The sequence below is a fragment of the Carya illinoinensis genome, chromosome 5 (genome assembly GCF_018687715.1).
Source record: "Carya illinoinensis cultivar Pawnee chromosome 5, C.illinoinensisPawnee_v1, whole genome shotgun sequence".
Classification (NCBI taxonomy): Eukaryota; Viridiplantae; Streptophyta; class Magnoliopsida; order Fagales; family Juglandaceae; genus Carya; species Carya illinoinensis.
The window spans coordinates 20,915,998-20,929,902 of NC_056756.1; positions in this window are offsets into that span (position 1 = coordinate 20,915,998).

Here is a 13,905-nt window from a genome sequence, read left to right on the forward strand (position 1 = left end):
AGTATATATACACTACAGAAAACAGAAAAACTAAAGAGGAAGAGTCCTAAAATTAACTTTTCATTTTCTATTGATTTACAAGTAATCTAGGACATGGCTTTTCATGACAACCTAAGACACTGTTTTACATCACTTCATCTGCAATTGTGTGCACTCTTAATTAGCTGTTGATGTGCGCTTTTATGCTTCTCTGTTGCTTTACTTTTCTATGTTGTGCTTTATGCTTTTCAGCTACTGCATCTTGCTTTACACCAACTTGTCTGCTGCATGGTGTTTTCTGCATGTCATTGTGTGCTTGTTCAGAATGTCCTTCTTCATTCTCCTTTTCTGTTTCGTGTGATAATATACCACCCTTTCTCTCATCATCACAATGGATGATATTAAAGTCACCCATCACAACCCAGGGTGTATCAACCACGTCCACTGTATGAAGTTCCTCCCAGAGGAAATGCCGTTCTAACGCAGTGCATTTGGCATAAATAAAGAAACCACCAATCTTTTGTTGTGTGCTAGGACTTCCACCTTTATTTGCTGATTAATACTGGATGTCAACACATTCACATGCAAACCTTCCTTCCAGAATAACCATAGTTTTCCGCCTTTACCTTGATTCGATATACAGTCCATCATATTTAGTCTACTCAGCAGCCCATACATTTTATTATTAGGAGTAAACGGTTCGGCTAGATCAACCATGTTGGGCTTATATCTTGTACTAACTTTTTTAACCTTTTCCTTGAGGTTCACACCCCTCTGATATTCCAAAATAAAATTTTATTTATCATAAACCAATCGGGAGGGCTTGCTAGGAACCTGCATAGACCTTCTCACTTTCACTTCTTTTTAACCTTTGTTATTTTTTTCCATAACATCGGAATCTGAAAGCACCTCCTTGTCTTTATCAAACTTTTCTCCAGATAAAGAGATTTCATTCTCTGAGTGCATACACACTGCATTGGAATCAAGTTCATCTGACTCTTCTTCTACTTCTTCGACTAAAACCATCTCCTGATTAGAAACAATACCACCTGAGAAGCCTTCCGTTCTGCCCATCCCTCCAGCCGAAACAATCTCAGGCTCTCCCAGTTCTTAACCCTCGCCATCCTGCCCCACGACAAACAAAGAGTCATCTACAGACGGAGAAAAGCCTGGTACAGCAAGCTCTACCTCAGACTCCTCCTTTTGCTTCTGCAATTTTGACCCAGTCTCCACCTCTAAGACAGTCTCGTCAGGCAGAGGGGTTACTTCAGGGACGTGCCCATCATCACCAACAGTTTCCTCACGAACCGATGTCGAATTCTCGTCGTCACGAATCTGAGTCTCGTCAACTCACACTGCATTAAGATCTTCCTTCCCATTATCCGTACCATCAATAATATCCTGTGTTTTTGTAACCCAAACTTTTTCCACTTTCTCATTCTCTTCCTCTTTCTATCCATCACCGCCTTCTTTCCATCTACCCACTTATAGGTTTTAGCATTATGCCCTTGCATTTGACATCTAACACAAAAAGCCGGCAAGTTCTCGTAAAAACTTCTTGGAAAATAGTGGATGGATTATCAGGATTACCAATCCAGAAACCCTTCAAAGGCTCCTGTGTTGCATCCATCTCCACACGAATTCTAGCCCCATCAGTTTTTGTAGCCCACCGAGTCGAATTATCTCTACGAATATGGGTCCCCAACAGCTCTGCAATATTCCGCAAGACAGAAATTCGGTGGTAAACCCGATAGTCAACCACACTGGAATAATCGAAGGTTCTATACATCTTCTCTGAAATCTGGAGACCAGTGGAACACACGATAGAAAATACCATCAATATCGCACACTTCTCTGGACAACGCCTTAATGAAATCTTCTTCAATGGGTAATCGAACAAAGACGTTGCGAGATCTTTGCATAGCATAAACAACAAGTTGAGATGTTAGACCACGTCTGCTATGCATAAACGATCTAATCACTTCCAACGATGGCCTCTGTTTTAAGAACTTCAGGACTATAGCATACTTGAATTGTGTAACACTGGGTCCAGCACTCAACCGCTTTCTAAAGTTGAGTTTATATGGATGCAAAGCCCGCTTGAGAATAATGAGTATCTTTCCGCTTTCTAAAGTTTTGAGTTTATATGGGTGAAAAGCTCGTTTGAGAATAATGAGTATCTTTCGAATGGATTGTGGACCCAAAATTTTGTTTGGCAGATACTGACTTTATTTTTTATTTGGGCTTGCTAAGTTAGTTAAATTCTTTAAATATCTTTTAGATTTAAGGAAATATTTTTTTATGGGTCGAGGAAATGTATCTTTCTGCTTTCTAAAGTTTTGAGTTTATATGGGTGAAAAGCCCGCTTGAGAATAATGAGTATCTTTCAAATGGATTGTAGGCCCAAAATTTTGTTTGGCAGATACTGACTTTATTTTTTATTTGGGCTTGCTAAGTTAGTTAAATTCTTTAAATATTTTTTAGATTTAAGGAAATATATTTTTATGGGTTTAGGAAATTAGTGGGAACCTTCTACGTTTATTACCCAAGCCCATGAGATCTTGTTTAATACTCCACGTTCTTCTTGATGCTCGTCCATTTGTCATGCATGCACACTTCAATCACGTCCGTTTTACATGGCTTGCAATTGCTTGTCTCTCTTTTTCCTCACTCTCTAGGGTTTTGTTTTAAATCCTCTATATATATATATATATATTCTCTTGCACGTCAACAGCCTCTCATGCTCGAAAAATCCCTAGTTGCCGCTTTAGTTTTCACCTTCTCCTATCGGTTTCTCATTGTCGTCGTTGCACCTTCTTCATGACTCCACACCATCTAAAACCAGCCTCCAATCTTGTGTCACCGCTAGTGCCTAGCCACTAGTGCATCATGGGAAGACCACTGCTTAGAGCCCTGTTTTCATGCACCAAATCAGAGCATATTGTTCCTTCTTGCATCTAACCTCCATTTGCGAACACACGGTAGCCACCTACAAGTACGATCAATCAACACATGCACCTTTGTTTTGCTACCCAAAAACAGAACTTTTTGACTCAAAACCCACTGCCCCATCGATTGTTGTAGCTACAAATGATGCCTCTGACAATAGAAGATGCTAGAGGTCAAGCTCCCACCTTCAGACGCTGCCTTAGGTGACCCCAGTCTGTAGCTCCCTATCATTGCTTAGTGTGTAAGTTCTCTCTCAAGTCGTTCTCTCTCAAGTCGTTCTCTCTCTCTCTCTCTCTCTCTCTCTCTCTCTCTCTTCGTGTTCAATTTTCTCGATCATCACTTTCTCTCTCTGTATCTCAGCAACACCACTCTTTTGCACCGCCAACATCCACGTTGAGCTAGCTCCTCCAAGCTCTACATGCCTCTGCACTGTGTCCCTTATTTTAGTTGGGTAAGTTGCCACATGGCGTCCTGCTTAAGTTTTGTTTTCTACTACTTTATATTGCCTTTGGGTCTTTCAAGTATGTGTTAATAAATCGCAGTCATGCCCTTTTTCTCATGGTAAATATGATGCTTGGGATGGGCCTTTTTATTAAAAGGGTTTTTATATTATGTTGGGTTTAACTCAGGATAGGTTTATTTTGATGTTAAGGTTGGATTATATTTCAAAAGCTTGTTAAGGTGTTTTGGGTAGATATTGTTAAGTTGGTATCTTAGAATAATGATGTTTTGTTAACAGAATATTTTTTATGTGGGTTTTGAGGAATTTAATTAGAGAATTATGGTAATTTAGAGTTTTGGGAATTTAGGTTCTTGAGGAATTAAAATAGGTTATTTTAGCATCTTAAGCTTAAATATTGAAATATGTGTCCAATTGTAAATTTACAGAAATTACGTGACTATTTTATAGGTGATGATTAATATTTGTTCGACATTGTTGAGGAAATTTTTGTTCGGCATTGTTGAGGAAATTTTTGAAAAACTAACAAGTTCAGGTAAGCAGGGTTCATATGCTAGACTTTGCATAAAAGGAAAATGAAACGAGGTTGACTTTTAAAATATGCATCTTTTGATTTTTGAAAAGAAATATGAAAAACAACCTCAATTATTTGTTTTAGCATTTCTCATGAACTCTGTATAAAAGGGAAAGTATGTTTTTCCTGACTGGTGTGGACATGAGCTTATTTTCTGGCATTTTATTTCTAAAATGTGCAAAAGAGGGTGAATATGAAATTTTGTGCATAAATTATATTTTTGTGATATGATTCTGTTCTGTTCTGAATATGTTCTGAACTCTGATATGATAATATGTGAATTTTGAAAACTTTTAACATGACATTCTGAATTTGGGATGTGGTTTGTATCCTAGTGATCTGTTTGACTTACCACGAGTGCTAATAGTGGCTTCTGTTTGGGTTGATACCAACCGTTCTATTCTGATGCACCCACTTTGGAAACAAAGTGATTTTCTGGTGGTCTTTCTTGTGTGCACACTCAAGACTTCAAAAATAATTAGGGTAAGATTCACATTATATTTCTGTTCGACTAGCTATCGGGGTTTGCATAACCCTACCATGGGGGTTAAACATGGCCTCTGATGTGATATAATGTTCTGGTATGACGATGGTCAGTTATGCTATGCCAAAGGAATTATGAATAAGAATATTTTTGAACATTCGCTCTGACATTTTTGATAACATGTTTTGATTCTGCATTTTGACCATATAAATATTTTGTTCTGCATTCTGAACTTTGTAAATGCTCATGTTTACACACTAGTATATGTTTTCTGCTTTCTAAATTATTGATAACTCACTCCTTTATCTCCATAACATTTGTTTTGGATAATTTTGATAGTTCAGCTGGAGAGCAAGAATGGCAGTGTTAGAGAAGTTTGTTGATTGTATAGGAATAAGTGCCCGAGGGTACAAGTGCTTATTTGAGTCATAGTTAATAAATTGGTCATTTGTTTTTCGGTTGTGTTGATATGTTGAGTTAATGATATTTTTTTGAGTCTTTGGGGAGTTTCTATTTTATTTTATTGAGGATTTCTTTGTTTTAATATTTTATGGAGTTTTTTGTATTACACAGTTTGTGATATTGGATTAGATGTTAAGTAGTAAGAGCTAATTCTCTGGATCTTTGGGATCGAGGTGTTATAGTTGGTATCAAAAACAAGTTTGAGGTTTTGCAGACTTTATGGATTGAAGTTTTGGGAATTTGAGGTTTTAGATTTAATTGGCTTATTCTATAGGTTGTGGGACATGACTTGGAGGTGTAGGTTTGTGAAGTTGACATAAGTTTGACCTAAAGCCATATTTGAGGTTCTGTAGGCTATAACTCATGAGGTTTGGATATTTGTGAATTTGGGAAGTAAATTCAGATTTGAGGTATAGAAATTTAAAGACAAATGGTCACTATGTGGATATTTCAAGTTTGTGGCTACAGGAAATAATTTTCAGAATTGATGTTTAGAAATGTGCAGACTGCAAGGAATAATTTTCATTGATATTTGAAGTTTTAAAATCTTCAGGTTGTAGGCAAGATGTGTTATGAAATTTGAGGTGTGGGATTTTACATATTTATGAGCTGGTTTCATGTTGATTGAGGTGTGTCTTGATTTCATAGACTTTATATAATGTTTGGATACGATGGAAGATTTAGATTTTGGAGTTTTATCATAACTAATGTTTCTTGTGCACATTTTAAACATTTATGTTTGTTTTACGGTTATCACCATTTGTTTATTTTTGGTATGAACTCTTTATTCTGAAACAATTTTTCTTAAAAAAGTCCAAGTTTTTCAGGATGCCACCTCGTCGTTGAGTAAGAAACGTTTCAAATCTGAACAGGACTAATAATGATGGAGAATGAAATCTAAGTGCTGCTGAAGTACTTTGAGGAATCTCCTTAAACAATAACATAATAACCCTACTACTTATAATCATATATGAAGACAAGAAACCCTAAAGGCTCTTCAGACCAGCCCGTTGTGCTTCCTTTTGTGCCGCATCTAACAATGCTTCCCTCTCAAAGGATTTTTGCCCACAAAATTGGGGAATCTCCTTTGCATCTCTTCTAATCTTCCCAGGTAGCATCTTCTAATGTTTCCCCTTTCCATTGTATTATGATCTCGACTCCAGTAGGATGTCCTCTTTTTGCAAGTCGTCGCTGCAACACTTGCTCTAGTTTAGGAGCTAGAGTTCTGTCACAGTTGACTTGGGGAAGCTGTGGTATTGGCTGGACTTGGGCTCTGAGCTTCCACTTGAGGCATGAGAAGTGAAAGGTTGGGAAGATCTGTGATTCTTGGGGTAAATCAAGTCTGTAAGCAACTTTACCCACCCTCTGGAGAATCTTGAATGGGCTGTAATACCTTGGTGAAATCTTCAGATTCTTCTTCATTGCCATCGTCATCTGTTGATACAACCTTAATCAAAGGTAGACTCACTCCCCTTCTTTGAACTCTCTATCAGTTCTAAGTTTATCAGCGTACTGTCTCATTTTATTCTGTGACTCCTACAGATTCTCGTGGATTTGTTTGGATATAAAATCATGACTCTTCAACTCCTCCTCGACTGACTGCACACAAGTTGACCCAAGCTCGTAAGGCAGTAGCAGTGGTGGGGGTTGTCCATTGACAACTTCGTATGGTGAGATCTGTATTGAATTTTGTCTTGAGGTGTTGTAGACATACTCTGCTAGGGGTAACCATCGTGTCCAATCCTTGGGCCTGTCACTATAAAAACATCTTAAATAACATTCTAGTGTTTTGTTTGTTACCTCTGTTTGGCCATCTGTTTGCGGGTGGTAGGCTGAACTCATGAGAAGATCTGTTATGCATATCCTAAACAGTTCCTTCCAAAACTGGCTTGTAAATATGAGATCTCTGTCACTTACAATTGTCTGTGGCATCCCATGTAGCTTGAATATGTTTTCCATAAAGAGTCTAGCTACTGTGAAAACTGTGTATGGATGTGTTTGTGATAAAAAATGAGCATACTTACTTAACCTGTCAACTACCACCATGATAATAGTTTCCCTCCTAAATATGGCAACCCTTGTATGAAATCCATGCTAATGTCCTCCCAATTCCCTTCTAGTATAGGAAGAGGTTGAAGCAACCCTGCAGGATGGATGGTTTCAACCTTATTCCTCTGGTACACATCACATTCTCTGATAAAGGCTCAGATGTCACTTCTCTGACCAGGCCAGAAACACTGTCTTTTTACTCTTGCATTTGTTTTATGTACTCCCGTGTGACCCCCTAATGGGCTGCTATGGAATTGCTACAAGATTTGTTGCAAAAAGGGTAAGAGAGTTTCCAAATGCAATGTTTCCTTATAAAAGAGAAGACCATTTCAGAATTAGTATAAAGCTGAATCCAAGGTCCCTTGATGGTAGAGGCTGATAAGCTTCTACAACAAGAGATCTTGGTGGTAAGATCTCTTCAATTCCTCTAACCATTTAGCTTGCATCATACTAATCACTTGGAGGTTCATTAAATTGGGTTGGTTTTGGTGGTGGTTTGTGATGGGAACCAAGGTAAAGCTAGCCTTAAAGATCCTTTATAAGTTCTAGATGGGCCAATTACAATATAAAGTGCCAAAAAGATCAAGGAAGCAATGCAAGGATTGGTGCAATCCACTTGGGACGTGTCTAGCAAGAGCCCAACATTCAAGATGGGCTCGAAGGATGAAGATCCAGTTTTGATTCACTTGATACAAGCTATGGAAGACACGACTTGAGCCTGTTATTATTGAAGGCCTTGGACTTATTTATTTCATTAAAAGAGCTTATTTTATTAGTTTAGAATAATTGAGTTTATTATGAGAAGCACTTAAAGGCATGTTGGGAAAGTTGTTATTTTGTTGAACTAGGGTTTCAAGAGGGTTACTGTAGCCGAGTTACTGTTGCATGACATTATTCACCATACTGTAGCATGGCACTATTATTAAGGGTAATTTTGAGAAAAAGGGTTTTATTTTGGCCTAAGGTTACTTTTGTTGGGGAGTATTTAAACATCTTGTGGCTGCCCACTTCAAGTTAGACAATATTGAATTTTCATTGTGAGTTGAGTTATCTGCTCTTGTTCTTCTTGAACTTTTGAATTTATCAAAGGTAAATCACAACTTTTGTGGTGTTCCGCGTTTGTAATTTGGGTTCTTGAGACGGGTTCTTCAACGGGTCTAGATTTTAATATAATCTAGGTTCATAAAACGGGTTCTCAACGAGTCTAAATTCTTCATCCATTGACTTGATTTGGATTTCTTGGATGAGTTCTCAAATTGATTGTGGGTTCAACGGATTCTAATTTCATGGGTTCACATTATTTGCTATCAGAGCATCAAAATGAAAATACCATCTTTCCAAGGTAGAACTGACCTTGAAACTTATTTATAGTGGGAGAAGAAGATAGAGTTGATGTTTGATTATTATAACTATTTAGAGGAGAAGAAAGTGAAGTTGGTAGTAATTGAGTTCAATGATTATGCTATGATTTGGTAGGATCAATTAGTGACCAATAGAATGAGGAATTATGAGAGGCCTGTCGAGACATGGAGAGAGTTGAAAGCTCTCATGAGGCGGAGATTTGTACCTAGACACTACTATAGGGACATCTACCAGAAATTACAAAATCCTACACATGGGTCTAGGAGTGTGGAGGACTACCATAAAAAGATGGAGGTGGATATGATACGGGTGAATGTAGAGGAGAGGATAGGGAGGCCACTATGGCTAGATTTTTGTGTGGTTTGAATAGGGAGATAGCCAATGTAGTTGAGTTGCAACATTATGTAGAAATAGAAGACATGGTGCACATGGCTATGAAGGTGAAGAGGCAATTAAAGAGGAAAGGGACATCAAGGTACACTTTAGTTTCTAACACTCGTTGGAAACCAAAGTGAGAGAAAGATGATCAAGCTGTTACAAAGGCAAAGATCGAACCAACAAAGGGAAAAGATGAATGATGGGTCCCAAGGTAGACCAAGTCGTAAAGATTCTTCGCAAGTTTCAGATGGGGTAATTACGAGAGCAAGAGCTAGGAAGATCAAGGAAGCTATGCATGGATGGGGGTGCAATCCACTTGAGATGTGTTTAGCAAGAGCCCAACATTCAAGATGGGCTTGAGCGGAGGAGATCCAATTTTCATCCATGTAATACGCTACGGAAGACAGGACTTGGGCCTATTGTTATTGAAGGCCTTGGACTTATTTATTTCATTAAAAGAGCTTATTTTATTAGTTTAGAATAAGTGGGCTTGAAGATATCAGCCCACACATATGTCTTATTTCTAATGAAGTAGGATTTTTGGGAAGACCGAACTTATTTTATTAGTTTAGAATAAGTGGGCTTGAGGATGTCAGCCCACACATGTCTTAATTCTAATGAACTAGGATTTTTGGGAAGGCATTGTATTTTGGCCAAGGGCTTATTTGGAAAGTTTATATTTTATGTGAACTAGGGTTTTAGGGTTTTGGGGGATTGTTTATTTAAATCAATTGTAGCCTCATTTGAGCAGGTTAGACAATATTGAATTTTCATTGTGAGTTGAGTTTACTCCTCTTGTTCTTGATTGAACTTCTAAACTTATCAAAGGTAAATCACAACCTTTGTGGCGTTCCTCCTTGTAATCCGAGTTCTTGAGACGGGTTCTTCAACGGTTCCAGATTTTAATACAATTTATGTTCTTGAAACGAGTTCTCAACGGGTCTAGATTCTCTATCCATAGACTTGATTTTAGCTTTCTTGGGTTTGGTTTTCCAATATTGTTATTGGGTCTCAAAGCAAGTCGATTAGGGTTCACATCATTTGGTATTTAGAGCGAGATTTCTAATCAGGTCTGATTTTATCTTTTATTTATTGCATCTTTAATTCTAGGGCTTCATTGTTCTAGGGTTGCCAAAAAAAAAACACAAAAATTCATTTTTCCTAGGGCTGCCAAAATTTGCACCATCTAGGGTTTGAAATTTCTTGGATTTCATTGATTCTCTTCTATTTCCTTGTCAATTTTTATGTCTTTGACTTCAATTGTTTGATTTTTACATTTGAATATTGATGTTTGTGATTGAATTGGTGAGAAAAGAAAAGAAAAGAAAGCATAAGAAAGGAAAAGAATGGAAAAGAAAATTTCAAAAAAGAAAATTTAAAAAAAAAACAAAAAAAAAAATTGATTGAGTTTTATCATCAAAGGGGGCTGAATATATCTTTTTAGTTGGTATCTTGTTTTGTAATTACTCTTTTGCTCATATTAATTCCTTGAGTCTCGTGTCATTTTATTCTTTTTGTGTTTCTCATGTTCTTTGTTTCTTGGACCTAATTACTAATTAGAACAAAACAAGGTTGTATTGTCTTGATTTAGTTCAATTAGTTCTGAAAGAACTTAAGTGGGAAAATTTTTGAGGTAAAGGGCAAGAGAGTGTGAGATCATTATCGGGAAAAAGCCAATTAAGAGTGAAACACGAGTGGAGTGTCATTATTTAAGTGCAAATATGTAAGGGGGAGCGTGTGACATCTTTTTCCACTAACATTCTTTTTTGTGCAGCGCATATAATGTCTCATTAAAGTGACACATCACCAAAGGGGATGTCAAATAATTTCTTTGTGCTGCAAACCATGCAACAACAATTTGAACGGTTGAACAAGGTGGTGTGGGAAGTGAGGGATAGGATGGATCAACGAGGTACAGACGTGAACCAAGTATTGAGAATATGTATGATAAGAGTGAAGGGCATGGTGAGTTTCTTATTGCCAAGCGTGCTATCAATACAAAAATTAAAATAGCTGATATGGAGCACTAGAGAGAGAATATTTTTCATACTAGATGCCATATCAACAACAAGGTATGTACTATGATCATTGATGGGGGAGTTGCACTAATGTGGCTAGCAATACTTTAGTTGAAAAATTGAATTTACCTACCTTGAAACACCATAAACCATATAAGTTGCAGTGGTTGAATGATTGTGAGGAAATTAGGATAAATAAGCAAGTGCTAGTTTCATTTTCAATTGGGAAGTACAAGGATGGGGTGCTATGTGATGTAGTGCCTATGCATGCTGGCCATATTTTGTTGGGGAGGCTGTGGCAATGTGATAGGAGAGTGATGCGTGATGGTTTCAGGAACATGTGCAGTTTTGAAAAGAATAGAAAAACAATCAAACTTGCTCCTTTAACACCAACATAGGTCTATGAGGACCAATTGAAGCTAAAAAGTGAGATTGATAAAAAAAAAAATAGTAAAAGTGAGGTTGAGCGAAAAAGAAAGAGTGGGCGTGAGATTGAAAAAGAAAGAAATAGTGAGATAGAAAATGAGAGAGAAAGAAAAATAAGAGAGAAAAGAAATGAGGGTGAGGCTGAAACATCAAGAGAAAGAGAGATTGAAAAAAGAAAATAGAGAGGTAGCTGAGAGTAAAAAAAATAGTGAAGCCACAAGAGGAAAAAGAAAGAGAGATTGTAGAGAGAAAAGGAAAAACAAAAGTGAGTTTTCATGTTAAGGCAAGCTTTTATACTAATGAATTTAACGACTTGTTGCCTAGTGTTGTTAGATCTTTATTGTAGGGATATGAGGTCATGTTGCCTAGCGATGTTCATTATGGATTGTCACTTATTAGAGGAATAAAGCATCAAATTGATTTTGTGACAGCATTGGAGAATTGGCAACATTACTTTTGGCCAAAAGAATTTGTCCTACATAACAAACATAAGTCCTTGATGCACTTGAAGGGACAAGATAAGTTGTTGACTAGAATGCATGTTAAGTGGGAGGACTGTATTGAGACTTTTCTTCATGTAATCAAGTACACAAAAGGTAAGAAAAATTTTGTGGTTGGTGCTTTAGTAAGAAGGTATGTCCTTATCTTTATTTTGGATGCAAAGTTATTAAGATTTGAATATGATAAGAAATTGCATGCTAATGATGATGACTTTACTAATGTGTATGGAACATGTGAGAAAGCATTGTTTGGTAAGTTCTATAGACTAGATTGGTATTTGTTTAAAGAGAACATATTTTATAAGCCTACTAGTCTTATTCATGATTTGCTTGTGCATAGATGTGGTTTAATGGATCATTTAGTTGTAAAAAAGCTTTTAGACGTATTGCATAATCGTTTGTGGGAGTATCATTTTCCATTCATTGACTTCTTGCAAGAACATTTGTATCATTTGCCTTTCATTGAGTTTGCACATAATTGGAGTGGTCATTTTGGTGTCAAGAATTGGACATTTTGCATGAATATTTCTTTTGGCCTAAGATGAAACGAGCCGTCAATCGCACTTGTGAAATGTGCATTACATGTAGAAAGACCAAATTTAAGTTTTTGCCACATGGATTGTATACACCTTTACCTGTTCCTAGTAATCCATTAGTAGACATATCTATAGACTTTGTTTTGGGGCTGCCTAGGACAAAAGGGGGTAGAGATTCTATTTTTGTGGTTGTGGATAGATTTACCAAAATGTCACATTTCATTCCATGTCATAAAAATGATGATGCCACAAACATAACTATCTTCTTACAAGATCAAGAGTTAGGAAGATTAAGGAAACTATGCATGGATGGGGGTGCAATTCACTTGAAACATGTTTAGCAAGAGCCCAACATTCAAAATGGGCTTGAGCGGAGGAGATCCAATCTTCATCCATGTGATATGCTACGGAAGACAGGACTTGGGCCTATTGTTATTGAAGACCTTGGACTTATTTATTTCATTAAAAGAGCTTATTTTATTAGTTTAGAATAAGTGGGCTTGAGGATGTCAACCCACACATATGTCTTATTTCTAATGAACTAGGGTTTTTGGGAAGGCCGAGCTTATTTTATTAGTTTAGAATAAGTGGGCTTGAGGATGTCAGCTCACACATATGTCTTATTTCTAATGAACTACGGTTTTTGGGAAGGCATTGTTTTTTGGCCAAGGGCTTATTTGGAAAGTTTTTATTTTATGTGAACTAGGGTTTTCAAAGTTACTGTAGCGCGGCACTATTCACGCTACGGTACCGTGGATCACTTAGGGTTTTGGGGCATTGTTTATTTAAACCAATTGTAACCTCATTTGAGCAAGTTAGACAAGATTGAATTTTCATTGTGAGTTGAGTTTACTTATCAAAAGTAAATCACAACCTTTGTGGCGTTCCTTCTTGTAATCCGGGTTCGTGAGATGGGTTCTTCAACGGGTCTAGATTTTAACATAATCTAGGTTCTTGAAACGAGTTTTCAATGGGTCTAGATTCTCCATCCATAGACTTGATTTTGGCTTTCTTGGATTTGGTTTTCCAATATTGTTGTTGGGTCTCAAAGTGAGTCGATTGGCGTCCACATCAATGAAGGAACTAGCAACAAATCCAAGGTAGCATCCCAACCTTTTAGAAATAGAGATATTAAATGCTTTAAGTGTTTGGGTTTAGGGCACATTGCTTCTCAATGTCCAAACAAACGTGTGATGTAAATGAGGAGGTGATGACTGCAAGTGAGGATGATAGTGATGAGATGCCCGAGTTGGAGGATGCTAGTGATGATGATGGAGTAGAATACCCCATAACAGGTGAGTCCCTTGTTGCCAAGCGTGCTCTCAACACACAAATTAAGATGGATGATGCAGAGCAACAGAGGGAGAACATTTTCCATACTAGATGCCATATCAATAGCAAGATATGTAGTATGATCATTGATGAAGGGAGTTGTACTAATGTTGCTAACACTACTTTAGTTAAGAAATTGAATTTACATACCTTGAAACACTCTCAACCATACAAGTTGCAGTGGTTGAATGATTGTGGGGAGGTTAGGGTAGATAGACAAGTGTTAGTTATTTTTTCCATTAAGAAGTATTAGGATTAGTTACTTTGTGACATTCTGCCTATGCATGCTGGCCATATCTTGTTGGGGAGGCCATGGTAGTATGATAGGAGAGTGATACATAATGGATTCAAAAACATGTACAGCTTTGTAAAGGAGGGCAAAACAATCAAGTTTGC